The 23,930-nt window shown below is 42.5% G+C and overlaps 1 protein-coding gene across 13 annotated transcripts in view; it reads right to left on the reverse strand.

Moving 5' to 3' along the window:
- Nucleotides 1-23,930, reverse strand: part of SETD4 (SET domain containing 4) — a gene marked incomplete at its 3' end in the record, with an annotated part of 281,370 nt that overhangs the window by 123,829 nt on the left and 133,611 nt on the right. For 2 of the 13 annotated variants that reach the window (XM_079921373.1, XM_079921358.1), the window contains one exon: nucleotides 21,344-21,473. The exons of the other annotated variants lie outside the window; for them this stretch is intronic. The remainder of the gene's footprint in view (nucleotides 1-21,343; nucleotides 21,474-23,930) is intronic. 13 annotated transcript variants of the gene reach the window in all.

Genomic DNA, 23,930 nt, shown 5'->3' on the forward strand with positions numbered 1-23,930 from the left:
CTGAAAACGCCTCCACCCTGCCTGCTCCTACATCTGGTGAGGAAGGCTGGTCACATGACTTCGTGTGGCCAATCAGATGCTCTGGCTGGGTTTTTGCCCCCGGACTGAGTGACCCAGGTTTATTTTCCTTCACCACATTTATTACTATGTTTATGAGTTCATTTATTTTATTTCCCCAACTGAATGTAAGGCTCCATGAGGCTTATATTTACACTATATACCTAGTACCTAAAATAATACCTGGCTCACAATAGGAACAATATATTTCTTGAACGAGTGAATAAATGGATGGATAGATGGAATAAATGGATGCATGGGCAAAGGAAGGTGAATTTACCATTCCCTTTCCCACAAGATCACGCATCATAAAGAATCTCATGGATGCAATCCTTCACGCAGACATTACCATTAAGAGAAAGAAGACACAAGGGGCAAAACAAGATCATGCTACTGTTATTGTGGAAGGAGGCATTCACCCCTTCCACTATGCAACCTGTTCTCTGGAGCAGAACTGTACACATTCTTTCCCCTGGCAGTGCATAACCAAAAGGACATTTTTAAAAGGGTAAATATCACCATTTTGAGAACTGCAACTTCCAAAACTCCCACGAAGAAGAAAATATTACAAAATGATCCAAACATGCCAGATAGGAGGCCACCGTTGGTCACCTTAGAGAACAAGGAGAAGTGTTTAGGAACAGAGTTAGGCAAAAAAAATGCCTCAATACTTTTAAAGGGAAGAGGATTTATAGAATATATAAATCAATACTTAACATCGATCCCTTTAGAAATCCACAGCAGATTAACAGCTATCATAAAATCTGCATATTTTAACACACATACGCCCTATCCCACCTTAGATCTCACTCTCCATGCAGGATATCCACGGCCACCTCCACAATTACCTTAGGACATGTTTTCTAGAACAATCACCATCACAGATGTCCTCCACTTGACAAACCCTAACTTGTGTATGTGTATTATAAATTGCAATATCCAGAGCTAAAAATACTATCCCAGAAATTATGAGAATACAGAATCATCAATCACCCTTTTCGTATCAGTATATGTCTATCAAAGTAGCTCGTGATTTCATTTTTCTTTTAGCAGCCTCTTCATACTGCACATTGGAACTGCTGCTAAGCCAATCACTCCACACTTCAAATTTCACAAAAAGATGGAGATTTGAATTAAGTGACAAACTTAGTACATTCACCTAGTTCCCCCCCTGCTCCACATCCTTATAAAAGATAGAAGAGATGGGGCTTCCCTGGTGGCGCAGTGGTTGAGAGTCCGCCTGCCGATGCAGGGGACGCGGGGTCGTGCCCCGGTCCCGGAAGGTCCCACATGCCGCGGAGCGGCTGGGCCCCGTGAGCCATGGCCGCTGAGCCTGCGCGTTCGGAGCCTGTGCTCCGCAGAGGGAGAGGCCACAACAGTGAGAGGCCCGCATACCGCAAAAAAAAAAAAAAAAAAAAAAAAAAAAAAGATAGAAGAGATGGTTTTTTAAATAGTGAAGCCATAAGAGTGGTGAAAAACAAGAAACAGTACCCAACATGAACTAGAAATTTTGAGACAAAAAGCAGAAAGACAAAAATCAAACAGGATCAACTTGTTGGAGAAAAATACAACCAACACTTGTGCAGAAGAAGTCTGCTACAGAGAGCGGTCGTTACACTGTCCTCCAAGCTCCAAGGCAGTGGATCCAAGAGGCAAGAGGGGCAAACCTGGCAAACACAATACTGGATCACTGCATTTGCAGCAGCTACATCTTTTGGCCTTTCCCTCCTCCCCCCTTGACCTGAGTGGTGACCAACAACAGCATAGAGCACTGGTTAAAGTGATACACTGGGGCGCTCAGGCCAGAGAGGCATCATTCACCTGAAGCTACGGCAGAAAGTGGCTTGACACTCACCAAAGCCACCTGCCTCTTCCTGGGCACAGGAAAGCTATATTTGCCAGCTTCTTTTGTACTTAGGTTGAGATCATGTAACTAGTATCTAGCCAATAGGTGGCAATGAAATGTACCCCTTCCAGGCCTGCTTATGGAAGTCCTGTACAACCATCCTCATTCTTTCTTCTCTGAAAGTAAAGGATCGAATGAAGATCTGTGAGGGGCCCCTGGAAGATGACCATGCTCCAAGATGGGAAGAGCTGGGATTCCGAAATCAGTAGAGAGAAAAACAAATCTTTATTGAGTTACTAGGGTTTGGGGGTTATTTCTTTTTTTTTTTTTTTTTTTTTTTTCCCTGTACGTGGGCCTCTCACTGTTGTGGCCTCTCCCGTTGCGGAGCACAGGCTCCAGACGCGCAGGCTCAGCGGCCATGGCTCACGGGCCCAGCCGCTCCGCGGCATGTGGGATCTTCCCGGACCGGGGCACGAACCCGTGTCCCCTGCATCGGCAGGCGGACTCTCAACCATTGCGCCACCAGGGGAGCCCTGGGGGTTATTTCTTATAGCTGACATGAGTCCTCTCACTAATCCCATGGCCAAGGAAACCCTGAGAGGATATGGAGGGGCCACAACAAAAAACATTGCACCAGCATCTCCAACAGGGTGCTTCCAGGAAATGGATGGCACACTCAAAAAGTTGATCAAAGAGATACTCGAAAATGGACTATTTCAAGAGGTGAGGACAGGGCTGAGGGAATCATCCAAGGATGATGAAGCTCCCGGGGGTCAGCACCAGTGGAGAACCATGGCCTTCCCCAGCCCTGAAGGGGGAGGGATGGAGCAGTTACTAGAAACAAGGAAGAGCTGTAGCTACGGGGTAGAAGTGTCCCTCCAGGACTTCTGACTATAGATAGAAAACACCACCTCTGCCAAAACCAGGATGACAGAGGGAGGACAGAAGAGAAGGGGAGATCAATACTCCAATCTTTCCTCTTGTCCTCTAGATTCAGGTGGTGTCCCTTTGGCTGAGCCAACTGGCAGGCAGTGGGGCAAGGGAGCCCAGTGATGCAGAGATCAGCCTCCTGGGGGCCCAGAGCAAGGCTGATTGGGACAGAGCGTGGATGCGGAAAAGCCCGAACACCCTCTCAGCAGCCCATCCTGCCCAACCCCCAGCAGCCCAACCAGAGATAAGCACCTGGAATCAGAAACGGCATGCCCAGAGGGACAAACTAAATGAAGATGAGATGAGCAGATAACAAAGAATCAAAGACTTAAGGAAAGAGCAGCACAGAAGTCATTATGAAGAAGAAATAATACTGAAGGCAACAGAGTTTATAGTGCACACAGAGGAAGGATTAACAGATTTCATGTTGTGAAAAGATACGAGTGGCTATCAGATCTATAGATTAAGAAGCAGCTACTACACAAGAAAATCTGAGAAATCTTAGAAATTGTAAGAATTAATTCAGAAAATAAAACACTCAGTGAATATATGGAGTCAGAGGAAGTTCACAGTTAAATAGTAACTTGTTGACCTGGATAATTGAGCCAAGGGATTATTTAAGAATATATCACCAAAAGGGAAAAATGGAAAATATATATTTTTAAAAGGTATGAAGTGCCAATATCCATCTAATGAAAATTCTAGAAATAGAGAACAGAAAAAATTCTAGAAATGGAAAAGAACAAGTAATAAAGAAACAAAAAGAAAATTTCCCAGGGCTGAAGAAACATGAATTAAAACTATTCATCACTTTCCAAAAGACCTACTCTTTGATTTTTTTTTAACCTCACTGTTGTAAAATTCAGAAGTTCAAAGATAAAAAGAAAATCCTAAGTGCTTCATGAGAGAATAAAACAAACAGGCTACTTAAAATGAATGAGTTTCTGAGCAGCATCAAATTTCTCCTTGACAAGACATGATGCTAAAAGACAATTGAGTAATACCTTAAAAGTTCTGAGGGGCAATTACTTTGAACCTAGAATCTGATTCCTACCCAAATTAACATTGAAAAGGAAAAACAAAATAAAGGCATTTTTCACAGACATTCAAAGATTCACACACAGGTCTTCTCTAATAGATTTAATCAAGCAAGAAAGAGAAATTAATTCAAAAAAAGGAAAATGGGGTGGGACCCATGGATCAACAGAAAAACTAATAAAACAGAGTTCGCTTAGAAATATCTTTTAAAAATTTTTAATAATAATCTACAACTTAAAAATCCCAGAAGATCTCAACATGGGAGGCAGCAGGGTTGGAGAGTAGAGAGAAATTAGTGAAAACAATCCTAAAGTTCTAGTTTTGTTTGAAGCGTGAAAGAAAAATAGATTAGTTAATTCCAACTAGTTAATTTGGAATCAATATTTCAAATATTAATTAACCTAACAATGGGAAAAGGGGCCTAACTCTAGATATGAGACTTTATTAAACAAAAGCAAATAATACTATATAAAATTTTTGAAAATCTCAAGGGCATGATTTTATATAAAAATATGGATTAATCAAAATTGATCCAAGAAGAGGCTGAAAATATGAATAGATGAATACCTTTATAAAAATTTAATAGGTAGTCAAAGCTTGAATCCTTAAAACAAAAAAATGGCACCAAGACCAAATACTTTTGTATGAACTTCTGTTCCATGAAGAAACTGATAATCCTTAAATTATACATCTATCTGGAAGTACACAAAAGTAAAGAGAATCCAGACTCATTCTACACAGCTAACATCAATAGGATTCCAAAACCAGACGACAAGGTTAGCACAAGACCAAAAAAAAAACACAAAAAACTCTTATTACAGCAAAAAAGAATGTAAAATCATGCAGCCTATCACAGAAACTATCATATTTAATAATGAAAGATTAGAAGGTTTCTATTAAGATTGAAAACAAGACAACCATCACAGCTACCATCCTTCATTGTTCCATATAATAGGTCCTATTTAAAAAGAGAGAAAAGTAAAAGAAATAAGAGGTATAAATATGGACAAAAAAATAAAAATTTTCCTACATGTAGACAAATTGCTGTCCCAAGAGAATTGAAGGAAATACTATTAAAAAATAATACCAGAGGGCTTCCCTGGTGGCGCAGTGGTTGAGAGTCCGCCTGCCGATACAGGGGACACGGGTTCATGCCCCGGTCCGGGAAGATCCCACATGCCGCGGAGCGGCTGGGCCCGTGAGCCATGGCCGCTGAGCCTGCGCGTCCGGAGCCTGTGCTCCACAGCGGGAGAGGCCACAACAGTGAGAGGCCCGCGTACCGCAAAAAAAAAAAAAATACCAGATACAAAATCAATACCTTTCTTATACACAAGCAATAACAAATTGAATGCCTCTGATATTTTCTTCTAATACTTTCATAGTTTAGTTTTTATATTTAGTTATTTAAGCCATCTATAATTCATTCTGGCATAAGGTATAAAGCAGTAGTCTAACTTGAACTTTTTAGAAATACCATGAATAATAGCAACAAACAGATATGTAATAGACCTAGAAATAAACCTAGTTAAAAATGTACAGGATGGGCTTCCCTGGTGGTGCAGTGGTTGAGAGTCTGCCTGCCAATGCAGGGGACACGGGTTCGTGCCCCGGTCTGGGAAGATCCCACGTGCCGCAGAGCGGCTGGGCCTGTGAGCCATGGCGCTGGGCCTGCGCATCCAGAGCCTGTGCTCCGCAGTGAGAGAGGCCACAGCAGTGAGAGGCCCACGTATCGCAAAAAAAAAAAAAAAAAAAAATGTACAGGAACTAACATTTAAAAAAAAAAACTACAAGAATGGTTTTGTCCCCTGGGTGCATATTGGAATCACAACAAGACTAATTAAAGCAGAGTTTGTAGGGTTGAGACCCAGGGTAAAAAATCTCTATTACAAAATGTAATGATATTGGTTTTTCTAATAAAGCAAATGCAGTCATTATGGACAGGAAGATAAAAAATTGTAAAGATGTCAGTTCTCCCCAAATTAATCTATGAATTCAATGCAATCTGAATCAGCATCCAATGGAATTTTTTATGGAACTGGCAAGTTGATTTCAAAGTTCATCATGAGAAGAAAATATAAGAACTTTGTTTTGAAAAGATTAAAGGGAACTACTATTAAATACCAAAACATACTTCAAATCTGAGTTAATGAAAAGAGTGTGGTATTGGTACAGGAATAGAAAAATAAATCAACAAAATACAGAGTCCAGAAACAGTCCCAGATATACAACATTTTTATAAAGTTTCAATTCAATGGGAAAAAGATGGATAAACAAATGGTGTTGAGACAATTAGATATTTATTAAGAAAAATTAAGCTAGACTTCCCTTCTGTGTAGAATACTCCAAAACAAAGTCCAGACGGGTTGAAGGGCTAAGCATTAAAAAAAAAAAAAAAAAACTCTAAACATTAGGAGAAAATACAGAGAATTTATAACCTTGGAGAAAGTCATTCTTAACCAAGACAAAACCAGAATTTCCAAAAATGAAAATTAAAAGATCTGCTATCAGGGCTTCCCTGGTGGTGCAGTGGTTAAGAATCTGCCTGCCAATGCAGGGGACATGGGTTTGAGCCCTGGTCTTGGAAGATCCCACGTGCTGCGGAGCAACTAAGCCTGTGCACCACAACTACTGAGCCTGCGCTCTAGAGCCTGTAAGCCACAACTACTGAGCCCGAGTTCCACAACTACTGAAGCCCACGCGCCTAGAGCCCATGCTGCACAACAAGAGAAACCACCACAATGAGAAGCCCGCACACCACAACGATGAGTAGCCCCCGCTCGACACGACTAGAGAAAGCCCATGCGCAGCAATGAAGACCCAACGCAGCCAAAAATAAAATAAATAAATTTATTAAAAAAAGAGATCTGCTATCATGAACATTTAATGCTTTCATAAGAAAAGACTCCTTAAGTAAAATTAAAATATAAGAAACAGACTTGGAGAGAATCTTTGCAACAATTAATGAGAGTAATGTCTAGACTATTTAAAGAACTCATACAAATCTGTAAGAAAAAAAGGATTAAAAAAAAGAAAACAGGAAAGGACGTAAACCAGAAATTCCAAAAAACTATATGTACAAGTGTCCAAAAGCAAACGAAATGCTCTGATAATCTGGAAACTACAAATTAAAACAAGAATAACACTTTATTCTCCCATCAGCATGGCAAAAACTTAACAGACTGATAAAAGCAGTGTTCATAAGAATGAAGTATGGGGGAAACTGGCCTTTACATACATTCTTGGTAAAAGTACAAACTGGTAATACATATAGCTGATTCCCTTAGTTATACAGCAGAAACTAACACAACATTATAAAGCAATTATACTCCAATAAAGATGTTAAAAAAAAAGTACAAACTGATAAAGCTTTTCTGGTAATAATTTTCAGAAATCACAATGATTACCTTTGATCCAACAATTCCTAAAGAAGCACTCACATGTGTGTTATATATATAAAGCTATCTGATGCAATATTGCATGCACTAGCAAAAAAATATTAGAAACATCTTTGGGGGAGACAGTTTAACGAATCATGATTATCAGTTTAAAATAGTGGGCTTGTATACATGATAGAGAAAGATGTGAAAAAAGTGTCCTAGAATATTTATAAAGCACTATCACTTTTTTATTAGAACATGTATATATTTATGAAGGTAGAAAATCTACAGAGAAAGAACTGGAAGTGGGGTTGTATCCCTCCACTTTGGCTATCATGGCACATCATATTCAACTGTATTTATTTGTTTTCATGTCTGTCTCCTCCCTAAGCTATCACTTTCTTGCACTATGTTTTATTTATTTTTCTCTCCTCAGAAAGCACTCTGTAAGTATCTGTTAAATGGCTGCCTGGCTCTCTTACCTCAGCCCTGTCCTACTCAGCATTTTAGAGGTTAAAAGGATGATACAACCCAATATTGCTCAGTTTCAATCCCAGTATTGCCATTTACTACTTGTATGACCTTTGGCATGTACCTAAATCATTGAGCCCCAATTTTCTCATCTATCAGGAGGAGAAACAATGCCTATGTCATAGCACTGTTAGGAGGATTAAGTAAGAAAATATATGAAAAAAAAAAAAAGAGAGAGAAAATATATGAAAAGTTAGAAGCACGGTGCCTGGCACTGTTCTTACCACTGTGAATCAAATTGCTCCAAACTTAGTGGTTTATTAACTCAACAACAACAATTTACTGTGTACACGAATCTGATCTTGAGCAGGGCTCAGTAGGGACAACTCATCTCTGCCCCACCTGGAATAAGCTGAGGCAGCTCTACTGGGGCTGACCCATCACTTCCAAGGGGACTCTCGCACCTGGCTGGCAATCGTCCTGGCTCTTGGTTCCTCCCCTATGAAAGCATCTCTATAGGGCAGCTTGAGTTTCCTCTCAACATGGTGGCTGGATTCCAAGAATAAGCATCTCAAGAGATAGGAGGCAGAAGCTGCCAGTTTCTTCAGGCCTAGGCCTGAAAACTGACACAGTGTCACTTCCCCATATTCTATTGGTCAAGCAATTACAGCGCCCAGATTCAATCTGCCTCTGGACACGTATTACATGCAAAATACACTCACTCCTCCCAAGACCAGCCAAAAGTCTCATCCTTGTAAGTCATGTCCAAGTATAACTGAAGCTCTCTGAGTGTGGCTCTTCTTGAACAACTCACTGAGGGTTGCTCATCACCATCGGAATACTATGAACTATAGAGACCAATTATCTTCACCCCTGCATACAGACACATACTCCACACACAATGGTGGGACAAGCAAAACAAAACAACCACAATAGACACTCCCATTCAAAAAGGGGAGAAGCAGGAGGCTGCAGTCAGCACTGGTCCAAAGCAATTCTGCGCTCCAGCTGCATAGATGGTGCAAGTTTCTTTCTAGGGCCCAGGACTCTCAAGTGGCTCTTGGCTGTACCCTCTGGACTCTTGTCTCTTTCTCCGAGCATCCTCCATTTTCTGTAAGAACACTTAGTTGGTGATTCGGTAGCCTTCTCAACCTACTTCCACCCCATAGAAGTTGGGGCTCCATTTCTGTCTCTTTCAATCCAATCTGGTGGTGCTTCCAGTCAATAAGTGTTTCCAGTCAATAAATAGCGTCTCTGGGGGCTTCCTCGGTGGTGCAGTGGTTGAGAATCTGCCTGCTAATGCAGGGGACACAGGTTCGAGCCCTGGTCTGGGAGGATCTCACGTGCCGCGGAGCAACTAGGCCCGTGAGCCACAACTACTGAGCCTGCGCGTCTGGAGCCTGTGCCCCGCAACAAGAGAGGCCGCGACAGTGAGAGGCCCGTGCACCGCGATGAAGAGTGGCCCCCGCTCGCCGCAACTGGAGAAAGCCCTCGCACAGAAACGAAGACCCAACACAGCAAAACTAAATAATTAATAAACTCCTACCCCCAACAAAAATAAATAAATAGAGTCTCTTATTGTTACTGTTATTAATAACATGGATTAAGATATAAAGACGCCTTACCCAGCAGGCAACTCTTACAGTATTTTTGCAGGATAGAATTAAACAGGTAAACAGAACAAGATAAAATATAATAAGGGTAAATAAAAGTCCTGCATTTAGACTTTAAAAATCAATTTCATAATTACAGGATGGGGAAGCTTTGGTTTGCTGGCGTGCCTGTCTCCCCGACTAAGCTGTGAGCCTTTTGTGGGAGAAAATTGAGGGGATTTAGGTGACAGCGAGCTCACAATGAAACAAAAGCATGAAGAGACACACACTGTAAGTGGCATCCTGACAATGTAGCTTAAGATCAGGATGGTGAGGGAAGTAAAACCACATAATAGGAGTAACTTTTGAGAAAATGAGTGGCTCTGCCTGGAGAAGCAAAAAGCTCGGGGAAGTGATACAAACTTAGGGGCAGGTTAGCAACCTCCTATGTCTGAAAGGCTGTCACGTAAAAGAAGAGACGGACTTGACTCCAGAGGACAGCATTAGCTTAGATGGGCGGTAGCTCCTGGAAAGCTGACCTCCATCGGTACAAAAAACAGCAGAGCCATTGCTCTCAACCTTGGACGTTTATTGGCATCATGGGCAGAGTTTTAAATAATACTGACGCCAGCACCCTCCCCAGAACAATTCTATCAGAGTCACTGAGAGTGAGCCCCAGGCAGTAAGGATTTTGTGAAATTTACCAGGAGGTTACACCGTACTGCCGTGATGGTGTATGTTGGATTGACCTAGCTGAGGGAGCAGACTCACAAAGAACTGACTTACCCATCACCAGAGGGGTTCAAACAAGAGTCAGTATTGTGATTATGGAGAGATCCTGCACCAAGTGAGGGAGCAAATGAGCCTTGAGACCCACTCCAGGACCCAAAGATTCAAGGGTGGAGATGATTTGATCTCATCAGACAACAGAGGACTCAGAGATGCCTCACTGCCAAGGGAGCTGTGCCCGCATGTTCGGGCCATGGTTTTTTCCTCTCTAACCTCCTGGAACAGATAGCTGTATTCGCTACCCTCTATAATGGGGGTCTCTCAGCGTGGACTTTCTTGCCCAAATGGACAGTTTGAGTCAGGGAATAACCTGTTTGGAATGGTTAAGAAAATGGAAAGTTTAGGGGAGAGAGAGAGAGAGAGGAAAGGAGGTACTTAAGCCCATGACCTGGGTATTTGAAATTCTATGACCTTATTTCCACAGAGGCTCTCCTATCTCCTCAATTTCTGCCCACTGAGTCCCCAACCCAACTCCAGCTCTTTATATCAAGCTGAACTGTTCTCTTCTTTTGAATCGCATTCTCTTCAATGCAGGTAGCTAGTGTTGCCCACAATTTGCTGTTGGCAAAGTCCTCATGAGGTATTTCATTCTCAAAAGTCAGAGACTGGAGCCTGAACTACCTATTCTCTGCCCCCTTCTGAGCTCTCCATTTCTATTTTTAGACCTTTCTATTAATGAAGTGCACTAGTGTATTAGAACATTCCAGCTGTGTTACCAGCAGACCGGAATAAGAAATAACCATTTTGGGGCTTCCCTGGTGGCACAGTGGTTAAGAATCCGCCTGCCAATGCAGAGGACACGGGTTCAAGCCCTGGCCAGGGAAGATCCCACATGCCGCAGAGCAACTAAGCTCGTGAGCCACAACTACTGAGCCCGTGCTCAGCAACAAAAGAAGCCACCGCAATGAGAAGTCCGCGCACTGCAACGAAGAGTAGCCCCCGCTCGCCACAACTAGAGAAAAGCCTGCGTGCAGCAACAAAGACCCAATGCAGCCAAAACTAAAAATAAATGAAATAAATATTTTTTTTTTAAAAACACCATTCACTTTATTAAAAAAAAAAAAAGAAAGAAAGAACCATTTCTTTTGGCAGATCATACATCTGCCAAACTGGTATTTCACAAACAGAATCCTTCTTCATTTTCTTAAACCTCCATCATGAAAGAAGACACCACTGCAGTCCTGCAGCCCACATACCAAGAGCAGATATCTAGCGTATGTCAGGTGAATATCTTATTTTTCCACATGAACTTGCTTTATTGTTTTTCTATTTTCAGATATGGGTCTCCCTCACACTGAGCACTGACCAAGACAGGTGGCCCAAAAGAGAAATTTTCTTGTAATTTGAATACAGATTAAAGAGGGGAAAATTGTTATAAATCACAGCACTGTCTTCTGAAGGCCAAGTGCATATTATAAAACTTTCCCGGTTCATTTCAAGTGACTGTTGAGCTCATCAATGCTTTATTTGTGAAAGCAAATGCCTGGCCTTACAAAACATCTATTCAAACATCAATGACTCAGAATTCTGGGACTTTCCTGCTTGTCTGGGAATTATGTTTATGATACAAATGCCGAGTTAATAAAAAGCCCGCCTTTCACACGTCAAAGACCTTTACAATCTTAAAGAAAGAGGAAAAACGAAAGAAGCTGTACTCGGCTGCTCTTCTTTTGCTATGTAAATGACGTTTGTGAAGTTTCACTGTATTTGAAAATAACCAATCAGAGGATGTTTAGGGCAGTGAAACTACTCTGTATCCACTACAATGGTGGATACATGTCATGATACACTGGTCCAAACCCATAGAAAGTACAGCACCAAGAGTGGACCCTGATGTAAAGTATGAACTCTGGGTGATGATGACATGTCAAGGTAGGTTCATCAACTGTAACAAATGTACCCTCTGGCCAGGGCTATCGGTAGTGGGGAAGCCATGTGTGTGTCGGGGCAGTGGGTGTATGGGAAATCTCTGAACCTTCTACTCAATTTTCCTGTGAACCTAAAACTGCTCTAAAAGGTAAAGTCTATTTTAAAAAAATAAATAACCAATCCTGTTGGAAGAAGGTCTTCCTTAGTGCACTCATGGGCTCTGAAAGAATGCTTCCTTTTGAAACACAAGAAAGTATGGGTATATCGGAGAAGGTTACCTTTGGAAATGGGAGATTTTAGGGTAGATTGTTACTCCCTTGAGATGTTTACACCTGATGGTCTCCCGACCCTGACATCTCTTCCCCCAGGTCTTTGCATGACTGATCCCTCCCTGTTACACTGAACTCAGTTGAAATGTCATCTCCTCGGAGGAGCTGTCCCTCCCCCCCTCCCTCCCTCATCCACCTGAAATAGCTCTCTCTTGGTGTCACACCAGCATGTCCCCCTTCCATCACTGCACCCCAGTTCTCCTCGACTGTAGTAGTTCTTTGTCCCTCTCCTTCCACATTAAAGTTTTCCCAGCGCATTCTGTAATATTTCCCGAGAGCCAACAAACTGCCAAAGTGAGGTGTCTGCCTGTATTACCAGGACGCTGCCCAGTTGATACAGAGGAAGTCAGACCAGCTGGCTGCCACACGCTGTTTTCATGGGGCACCAGTGGCCTCCTTGTGGCCTGCTACCAGGTGGGCATCTAGGGAAGGAGAGACCCAGGCAGCTCCATCACTGCTGGGAGAGTCTCAAGGAGGAGGTGTGGACACACACGGCTGACCCAGATGTAGTACTATTCCCTGTCTGTAAACAAAATGTCCTTACTGCTAAGAGTTTTTGTGAAAGACTCTCCTCCCTGGCTTAAATGCAGTCTTGTCTCCTCCAGCTCAACCTAAGGGGATTGTGCCTGAAAACCATGGAAGCTGCTGACCCAGGAAGCTAGCGGGGACTTGCCAGGGGCCAGTGAATCAAAAGTATAATCACAGGGACTTCCCTGGTGGCGCAGTGGTTAAGAATCCGCCTGCCAATGCAGGGGACATGGGATGGAGCCCTGGTGCGGGACGATCCCACATACTGCAGAGCAACTAAGCCTGTGCACCACAACTACTGAAGCCCGCACGTCTACAGCCTGTGCTCCACAACAGGAGAAGCAACCGCAATGAGAAGCCCGTGCACCACAACGAAGAGTAGCCCCTGCTCGACACAACTAGAGAAAGCCCATGTGCAGCAACAAAGACGCAACGCAGCCCAAAATAAATAAATTAATATATATATACATATATATATATATAATCACAGATGAAAAGTTTAGGATGTCGTTTCTGTTCCAAAGGAGATCATCATCTAACAGGGCAGCTACAAACTCCCCAACCCCGTATCACAGTGACTAAGCCAAAAAGAACTCTGAGAAAGACAGATGGGAGCATTCTCACTGGAATCTTATAGATAGATACATGCACTAGAATCGTACACATATGGAATCACCTATACTGCAATATTATTCACTATGTATACTATACATAGTACATAATATAACAAAATACATTATATTCTTGTATTTTACTTGCATTTACAGAGATGATTTTATATGTAGAATGGAGTCTCTCTCTCTCTCTCTCTCTCTCTCTCTCTCTCTCTCTCTCTCTCTCCATATATATATATAAAGATTGGTCAAATCTTAACCCCTCTCTGCATCCACATCCTTGATCAGACCATTTTTTTCTTGCATGTTGACTTTGGACTTGGCCATAGGACTTGCCTTGGCCATGGCATGTGGGTGGAAGGAAAGTGTGCCACTTCCCAGCCTAAGCCTAAGAAGCTCCCCTTGTTTCCCTTTTCCTCCTGCACCTCTGCCACCACCTGGAGGAGAACCTGCCTCAGCTTACCCCGTGGTTAACCTCAGCACCAGGGGAGGTCTTGGAATAGGACCGTCCTATCCACATCCATAGGCACAAGAGCAATCAAAATTAATTATAGTTCTCCGTCAATGGCTTTTGGGGTGCTACTAAGTGGCATTACATGGCAAATGAGAACTGATACATAGGAGATGTGGCTATTTCTCCATAAAGGTCTGAAGCACCCAGCGTACATTTGTCAGTTTGTCCTTTCTTACTGCTCTCCACGTCAGCCTTCCAATCCCTCAACTGACATTTTTATGTTTTGAAATGACAGAGGAGTACAGAGAAATTAACAAACACCCATGTCCCCAGTGCCCATAACTGCTTATCATTGTAACATCCATCATTATTTACTCCCAACCATTCTTAATATACAAGATTACCCATAAAGTTCAAGTCTGCTCTGAAGATGAACCAACACATCCCTCCACACTTTCCCAACTTGCCATGTTGTCCACAACATTGGTCTGTTTGGAGGCTGGAGGAGCTGGAAGAGGACTGAAGGAGGGCAAAGAACAAGGGGGAAAGCATCATTCAGAAGTTAAGAAACTTCACTGTGCCTTGGTTAGGATCAACAGAATCTACTCCTTACAGAGACGTCACGTCCTGAGATACTCATGAAGATTGCAAAAGGGATCACACATCATCACTCCCTTGGGAAAGTGGCTTAAAAACTCAATGAGGCAATTGATAAGCTCACAAGTCTCCCAAGCAATCAGTGGAAAATTTATTTGGAGTTTCCATGATTTGTTCACCAACTCCCAAGAATACACACACACCACACACACACACGTGCACTCACACACAGCAGCATCCAGACCTCTTCAGCTCCAGATCTTAACCCGGTTAGGTGAGACTTGCTAAGTCCCCTTGCTGAGATGGGACTTGCCTCCAATATGCTTTTTCCCAAGATCCACTTTCTGTGTCACCTCCCTTCCCACATTCTACTCCCCACCACCAAGCTACCAAAAAGTGCGCAGGGGCTCCAGCCATGGTGGAGAAGCCAGGAGACACATGTGTTCCCAGGGCATTTATTTGGTTTCATCAGTGCCTTAGAACACACACAGGGGACAAAAGTGAGCAGAGCGCAAGGGAAAAGTTTCTTTGATCTTCAGTCTGGAAACAAAACATATTGGCGTGAAGCAATGAAGAGCCAGAAATGGCAAATGAGAAACCACAGCTTGACTCTCAGAATTAAACATCATTATCAAATTGGTGTAGGTCCCCGATGGCCCCTAAAAGCTCCATTTCAAAACAAACCAAAACTATGGCTGGAGCTGAAGAGGCTCTTATAATAGGTGAGTCCACGGCCTGGGTGAGAGAGTCAATGTCTTACTCAGCTCCCCTCACCCAGAGGCATGAACACCTACAAGCTTCACCCGAAATAACTCATCGCGGCCACTCTTTTTATCTTGGCAGCCTCTGGGAGACTTTCGCCAAGGTTCTGGGCTCTTTCAGTCAACATGACCAATTCCACATCCTTTTATTAATCACTAACCATTTCCCCTTGTAGTCAGCCCTGAAATCCCTGCTTTGATCTGCCTGACATGTCACATGGTGTGTGCTTCTGAACACAACCTCTCCCGTAGCTGACCAAGAACCGGCAGGCCTGGCAGACACACACACAAGCAAGGGAGACATTTCCTGGAGACACTAGAAAAAGGGGAATTCTACCGGGAAATCAATGGCCATAAGCAGAGAATTTATTTTGTTCATTCCCTCTTTATTTATTGATTGATAGCCCTTTGGTACATGCTGAAAAATCCAATTTCAGTGGCTATCATAAACACCCCACATCCCATCCAATTAGAGGGTCCATAACTTATTTAGCTCAAGAATTGACTGTGATTCTGAAAGTAAATTCTGATGAGCTGAATTAGGTGCTTAACCAAGAAGACTCACAGACAGGCCTTCTGGTAGCTTCCGTTAACTTTTCCAAAGGCACCAAGGCGTCTGCTGCTCCTAACCAAGTCAGAATGGCTTGTGATGAGATGCCTGTCTTGTAACCAAGACAAAGGACATGAGCAGATGCCCGTCATCCAGATCCACTTCCTTCCTTGGACCAGTCTCTACATAAACAGCCTTTATGATATTTCAAATCGGCATAACGATAAACCAGAAGCATTTCCAAAGGCACACGTACAAATCCGTTGTCTCCCTGGAGCCTGACAGCAGATGCTTCCAGGGAAATCTGAGGGTAAGCACTGTACTGAACTTAGCAAAAGTAATTGAATTTTTGGAGCCCACCCCAAGGATCAAAAAGAAAATAGCCATTACCAGCAAGCATCCGATCTTACATGAGCTGAAACTGGCCACGTGATTAAAAGCATTAAATAACAAATGATTTGCCTTTATTAAATATTTAGACCATTTCTATTTAACAAAAATGTGAACCTTTTTTCTTTGCACAGCTTAAGATGCAGGTAAGCTAAAGCTTTACTTTATTTTTACTTCCTCTTGGCAACCCCTACACATACAAGTCAGTCTTGCCTATTCCCCTGCAGTAAAAAAATACCAAGTCGACTCTGCTTCTGCTGAAATTGCTGTCTGGTGCAAAGATCAAAGGGGCCTCTTCCCCCTGCAGATTACTTGTCTATAGTTCCCTGGCTTCTCAGTGTGGTCTCAACTGCTCCCACTCGTCCAGGGCTGCTCCAGAGTTAGCAGCCGCCTAGATCTTCCAGCTATACAACTGGGCTTGTAATGACAGTAATTGCTAGTCTGTCAAGTCACCTCCAACCAAGAAGGAAAATGCCCTCCAGACACACTTCTCAGGCCCACATGAAGAGATAGGAATGAATTCAGTAAAAGAAAATTATCCAGTCCTGTTTATACAATGCCACTAAGACCAGGAGGCTTTTTTTTCTTTTTGTTAATAGGGATATTAAACACTGCTGGGCCACAAAGTGGGGCAAAGGTTTTACGTCTGTTCCCTCAAGTGTCCATGTCCTTGACTTGCTTTGACCACCAGATATCCACCGAGAAGCAATAAGTCCTTGAGCATTTCACATCTCTCCAAGGTATTGTTGCGCTGGGGATGCCTTTGGGAGGATAACTGCGCAGGTGAGGGGCCACCTGGGTTCTTATCCAAAGTGGAAGATGTTTCATCTCATTCCTTCTCTACCTTTTCTGTTTAAATTTGATCCTTTTTTGTTATTGTAGAAAGATAGGATTAGTATGGCCAAGACCTAGGATGTAAATGATTGTTTTGGTCTTGTTTCTTACCAATAAAGCCAATTGGATAATTAGTCTGAATAAACATTAACATGAACCTTTTAAATATATTATCCATTAGCATCTATACAACTTCAGGGTTGTATGTATATGCTAGATTATAACGTTGTATGATTCCACAGAGACGGGTCTAAAGAAGTGATAACTAGTAACAAAATGTATCTCATTCATTAATTTAATCAAGTAGTGTGCATCTACTTTAAATTTAGGTAGGATATGTCCTTGGAAATGGGTGCTGACTAGTCTTTTGTCCCTCAGCTCCACTCTCTCCCTTCTTTATTCTCCCATCTGGCCTTGGGGCAGAAAGCCTGAAAACCACATTTCCCAGGTTCCCTGGCCAACCAGGCCCCTGTTGGGTTCTACCAATGGGAGGCACCAGCAGCAAACCGGAAGGTGAGTGGAAGGGAGATGCTATTTTTCCACCTTCTTGCGGTGCTTCTGGCAACGGCGGCGGGAGCATTAAAGGCAGTGCTGTGGCTTCTGGGTTTCTGCTAAGTCAGCTCAGTTTTAGCAACAACAGTTTCGTGGCCAAGTAAACCAAAGCTGAGAGTCCCACCATGTTCCTTGTGGCTTCTTCAAGCCTAATGCACTACCATGTGTAAAACAGCTAGCTAGAGGGAACCTGCTATATAGCACAGGGAGCTCAGCTCGGTGCTCTGTGATGACCTAGGTGGGTGGGATGGGGGGGTGGGAGGGAGTTCCAAGAGGGAGGGGATATATGTGTATGTATAGCTGATTCACTTCGTTGTACAGCAGAAACTAACACAACATTGTAAAGCAACTATACTCCGATAAAAATAATTAATTAATTAATTTCTTTTAAAAAGCCTAAGGGGATAGTGGCTTCCCGCAGTTACTAATCTTTAGGTAACCCTGCCTCCTCATTTTTCCTCCTTCATCCCTCTCAAATCATGTACTGCATATTCTCTGTAGGAAGCACACCTCATTTTATTGCACTTTGCAAATATTGCATGCTTTACAAGTTGGAGGTTCATGGCAACCACGTGCTGGGCAAGTCTATCGGTGCCACTTTTCCAACAGCATTTGCTCACTCCATGTCTTTGTGTCACATTTTGGCAATTCTTGCAATATTTCAAATTTTCCCATTACTATTATATTTGTGATGGTGCTCTGTGATCAGTGATCTTCGATGTTACTATTATGACTCACTGAAGGCTCAGACGATGGTTAGCATTTTTTAGCAACAAAGTATTTTTTAATTAAGGTGTATACATTGTTTTGGGGGGTATAATGCTATTGCAAACCTAAAACACTACAAAATAATGTAAACATACCTTTTATATATGCGCTGGGAAACCAAAAAATTCGTGTGACTCACTTTATTGCAATATTCACTTTATTGCAGTGGTCTGGAACCAAACCCACAATATCTCCAAGATACGCCTGTATCAGATTCCTTCTTTGAGATACCTACAGTGGTTTCTAACAGAAAATTGCACTGATTGGAAACCGATCGATTCATCTTGTCATACAAAACACTTATCCCCGTAAACTGCATTTGCAATGAAGCAAAGTTTAACCAGATGTTTAAAGATGATGCTAAAGTCATTTCATTCAGTCTGCCAAATCCATGGCAGAATTAGGAATAAAAGTTTAATTATATAAATTCTCCTTCTAAGACGCCATACAAGAGGCAGTGAGTGGCGCAATCCCTTTTCCAAACAGCTTTGGTTTGGATGTTACGCTTGTTGGGTTTGGGTTTGTCCGTGTGGGTCACGTGCTGGCCTGCTGCGGGATCTCAGGATTGCCACCGAGTTTGCACGGCTATCCCCTGACCTAACGAGGCAGATATTGGATGCCACAGCTCTGATCCACGCACACGCACAGGATATAGACATGAGAGCTCCCCAGACCAGCTGGAAAGAGTCCCCGTGGGAATACTCCACGACATAGTAATCAAAGTCAAATGGCAGAGCAAATTGAACTGGTTCATTAATTATGAAAATTCTCTCACAAAGTGACATCTTGTTAACTCTGTGGAAGCTTAGCACATTTTCACAAGGTCCTTGCTGCCTACTCAGATCTAAAATGTCGCATTTAGTAATAAAGAGAGGAGGGTTTTTTCCTTGTTGAAGAAAAAAAGCTCTTTTATGCCTAACCCACGTGTAAATATATACTGTGTGTTTCCCTATGCCCACTATGTTGTGGATAGAGGTAGTGAGCTGATAAAAGAAAGTTTGCAATACCAGAATGTGTTTTACAAAGATGTATAGGAGGAATTAGGAAAATAGATGTTGATTATTTTAAAACCTCTAAATCCATGTCAACTGCCCATACACCTGGGCTTACTGGGAAAATTCAGCTGCCGTACCGAAAGCTGGCCTTATTTCTCTATGAATGCTGGCTAAAACAGTGAAAAGAATCTGTGCCTCGTATCCACTGTCATTCAAAGGAGCTTCAGTTGCTTGGGTCTTTTCCTCCTTCAACATGTGGGGGTGAGTAGTTTAAGTGACTAAATGTTCCCTTTCAATATTCAGACCTTTTACATAAACTGAGACAGCCATTAGACACAGTTTGACTCACCTCCTGTAAGTCTCTTACCTCTCTGTAAGATGGGTGTCTCACCTACCCAATCTTACGACAAGGCCTGACCACTGGAAATCCTTTCTAGATCAGTTAGTTGGGTTACTGATTTGGCTGCTGTAACAACGGCCAAAGTAACAGTGTCTTAAACTGAGAGAAGTTTACTTCTTTCACATAATGGTCTAATCATAAGTATTTAAAGAGGGCAATGCCAGCCCATATCATCAAAGTCCCATCTCTGATTTCCTCCTCTGTCATTCAGAATACATGGCTTCCATTTTGCCGGTTACTGATATGTGTAGACCTAGGCCAGTCCACAGAGGCCAAATAACAGTCCCTGTCCACAGCCCCTCAAGGTCAGATCCCATTGGCCAGAACTTAGTTTCGCGGCACTCCTCACACAAGAGAATACGGGAAAGTCTTTATCCTGGGCTGCCGATCGCTCAACAATACTAAAGAAGGAGGGCAGTGACTGGCCACCTCTGCCACGCTCTCCCTCTTGTTAAGGTGCAGTGTGTCCCTAAGTATTGACACAGGGAAGGCACAAAATAGATAACTGTTAAACGAACAAATAAACAAATGAGTGGATGAAATCCTTAAGGAAATGCTAATTTAAAAACAGATACGATGGGCTTCCCTGGTGGTGCAGTGGTTGAGAATCTGCCTGCTAATGCAGGGGACACGGGTTCGAGCCCTGGTCTGGGAAGACCCCACATGCCACGGAGCAACTAGGCCCGTGTGCCACAACTACTGAGCCTGCGCGTCTGGAGCAACAAGAGAGGCCCGCGCACAGCGATGAAGAGTGGCCCCCGCTTGCCACACTAGAGAAAGCCCTCACACAGAAACGAAGACCCAACACAGCCCAAAATTAATTAATTTTTTTAAAAAAACAAAACAGATATGAGGATAGATTGCTAGGACGTCCATGGTTCATTTCTTCGTCACTCTCTCAGAAGTGAAATTTAGGTTTAATTAGATAATTAAGTTGACCTAGAAATCGTATATTTGTATGTCCGAATCAGAATAGTGATATAAATACCCAATGATGACTCCATCAGATTTTTCTCCAGAATTTCACAAACTCATACGGTCATGGAACCCTTTTGTCAGAGAATATCCATTAACAATTCATGAGACATTCATGAAAAACACTCTCCTGCCCAAAATTTTAGCAGAAAAGTAGAATTCAACCATTCATCTTCTCAAGTAGGACCTTAAAGAAATCATTCTATACACAGCAAAATATATATATTTTTAAAAGCAACAACACACAGCAAAACTACTCTGTTTGACATCATAATGGTGGATACATGCCATTAAACATTTGGCCAAACCCATAAAATATACAACACCAGGAGTGAACTGTAAGGTAAACTATGGACTTTGGGTGATTTTGATGTGTCAGTGGAGGTTCATTAATTGTGACAAGTGTAGCACTTTGGTGGGAGATGTTGATGGCAGAGGAGTCCATGCATGTGGAGGTGAGGGGGTATATGGGACATCCCTGTACATTCTGCTCAATTTTGCTGTGCAGTAAAACTTCTCTAAAAAACTAAAATCTATTTCTGAAAAAAGCAAAAGAGGCTTTTCAGAGCACACTAATAATGGTTCCATGGTATCTTGCCATGACTGCGAATGGCTAGACGGGCTGACCTGCCACCTTACGTGACATCCTCTTCTCCCCAGTGATTTCCCAACAATCATGGAAGGTTAGAAATGGCAGGGACCTTCAAATGTCATCGAAGCCATCCATCTGTGTTCAGATCCTGATGTCACCGCAGGACTGAGAGAAAACAACATCAGAACGAAACTTCATGACATGATCTCATTCATATGCAGGGTCTGGATAACATCACTTCCACTTTAAATAAACACTGAAAAGGGAAGATTATCCAGACAGACGATCTTAGATGCACTATATTTGTGGACTAGGCGACTGTAACCATCAGCCCCAGGAAATCTGGCATTTGTTTGGAAAACACGTCTGGAGTTTGAAAGGGCTCTGCCTTAACACCTTCAGTGTATGCCCAGAGGTCTCTGAGGAAGTGCGCTCACAAAGAGGATGCGACTGTGTGAGGAATTTTGATTGATGCCACTTTCGTGCTGCAACTCTGGCTCAAAAGGGAAGTTAGTCCAGTTCCCCTTTGAAACAGCTTCTCAGCAGCAGGTGGCCACCAACCACTCAGAAGGCAGGCATGTGAACGCAGCTGTCTTGAAATTCCACTGTTTTGTAATGATTCTCCCTTAATCCATTAAAAGGGCATGCGAGGGAGGACAGAGAAGGTCGATGTTTAGTAGACAATAGTCTCTTGGAATTACAAAACTCAATATATCATGGAGACACTGGTTACTTTCTCCCATTTCGAAGAATTGTTATAAAATACTGGAACTAACTGAAAGCTCAGCGTTGGAGACCCCTCTGTAATTAGCATGGTTTTGAGGAGGAGAGTTGAGGAGGAAGTGCGTTGAAAATAGTTTGGAGTAATCTATTAGGCAACTCTCTACACTTTTCCACCATAATTTTCATTTTTCCCCTAATAAGTTCTTTTTTTGTCTCAAGTTTCTATATTTAGTCTGGAAACCTTCCAGACTGGGAGATTGTTTTTATAACTTCCTTTTTAATTGAACTAGAGTTGATTTACAATATTGTGTTAGTTTCTGGTGTACAGCAAAGTGATTTAGTCACATATATACGTATATTCTTTTTTCAGATTCTTTTCCATTATAGGTTATTACAAGATACTGAATGTAGTTCCCTGTGCTCTACAGCAAATCCTTGTTGTTTATTTTGTATATAGTGGTGTGTATCTGTTAACCCCATACTCCTAATTTATCCCTCCTCCCTTTCCCCTTTGGTAACCATAAGTTTGTTTTCTATGTCCACCAATGAATTCTGAGTCTCCAGAAATTAAAAAGACTATTTCTCAATTTACCTGGGCAGTAATCCATTTTAATGAAACTAAGTCTGGAGACGGAGGGAAACTAGATAATAATAGAAATAATTGTGCTAATTTTAAAAAGAAAAGAAAAAGAGCAAGGTTAATGTTGGTTACGGTAAATATTAATGAAAAATATGTGTTATTCAAGGTAGTCACTAAAAGGATGGAAATATTTTCAAATGTGATTCGTTCCAATTGAAACAGGAAGGGGAGCAAAAACATCAACATCTGACAAGGCAGTTAACCTCACTAAGTGACAGCAGTTCTGCCCCTGTGGGGAGGAAACCGCCCTCCTCCCAGTGGGAGGCTGGACCAGCTCACTCCAACCAGCAGCCTCTGGAGAAAGAGTCATGGAAACACACACACACACGCACACACGCACACAGAGAGACAAGAGCCAGCCACAGAGTGTGAAAGACAGAGGGGCTACACCAACCCCTTCAGGACCACGCCAGCCAAAAGATATCCTTCAAGAAGGAAAGGAATCACGAAAAAGAGCTGAAGGTGGAGGCGTTGGGGGCAGTCCTAGGCACTTCTGGTTTTGCGCTGCCCAGCTGGAACAGATTTTTGCTCAAATAAACTTACAATTTTTTTAAAAGAAAAAGAAAAACAATTAATGGATAACTTAGGTCAAAATCTTGTTGGGAGAGGGTTGACCAGTTTTCTGGATTCAGGGGTCCTGAGACAAAAACCTAAATGTCATCAGCAGGCAATTCAGGTAAGGAAGCCAGAACAGACTTGGAATGAAAGGGAATGGGGGCCCCCAGGAATAACACACTGTAAATGTTCAGGCCTTGGGGATTTGCAACTTGAAGAAAATGGCCAAAAGTTACTTCTGAAAGCTAGGAAAATGTACAGAAAACACAAGCATCTAAAAAAGGAGGGTTGTGAAGTGGGAGAAAGGGATGACCTTGGCTTCTATGAGTCTATGCACCTACTTTTAATTTCCTTCACTAAAAAAAAAAAAAGTTTGCGTAATGATACTTTTAAAACCCGTAAGTAGAAAACCTAGCTGGGAAATAATCAGTGTGAGCTGGCAGAGCACAGATATAGTAAGACCCCTACATACGAACCTTCACGTTGCAAACTTTCAAAGATGAGAACATGCATTCACATGTCCAATCACGCAAGTCAGTTCACGTGCCTGGCGTACACTGTCACACGTGGGCATCCTCTACAAGCGGTTGTGCTTTTGTGTACTTACTTTGTGTAGCTTACTAATGAAGACCTGATGGAATTGGAGGCCTAGAGACAGGACGAAGAGAGACAAGAGGAAGAAGAAGTAACTGAAGAACTGAAGA

The sequence above is a fragment of the Stenella coeruleoalba genome (assembly GCF_951394435.1).
Source record: "Stenella coeruleoalba genome assembly, chromosome: 5".
In the NCBI taxonomy this organism is placed as follows: Eukaryota; Metazoa; Chordata; class Mammalia; order Artiodactyla; family Delphinidae; genus Stenella; species Stenella coeruleoalba.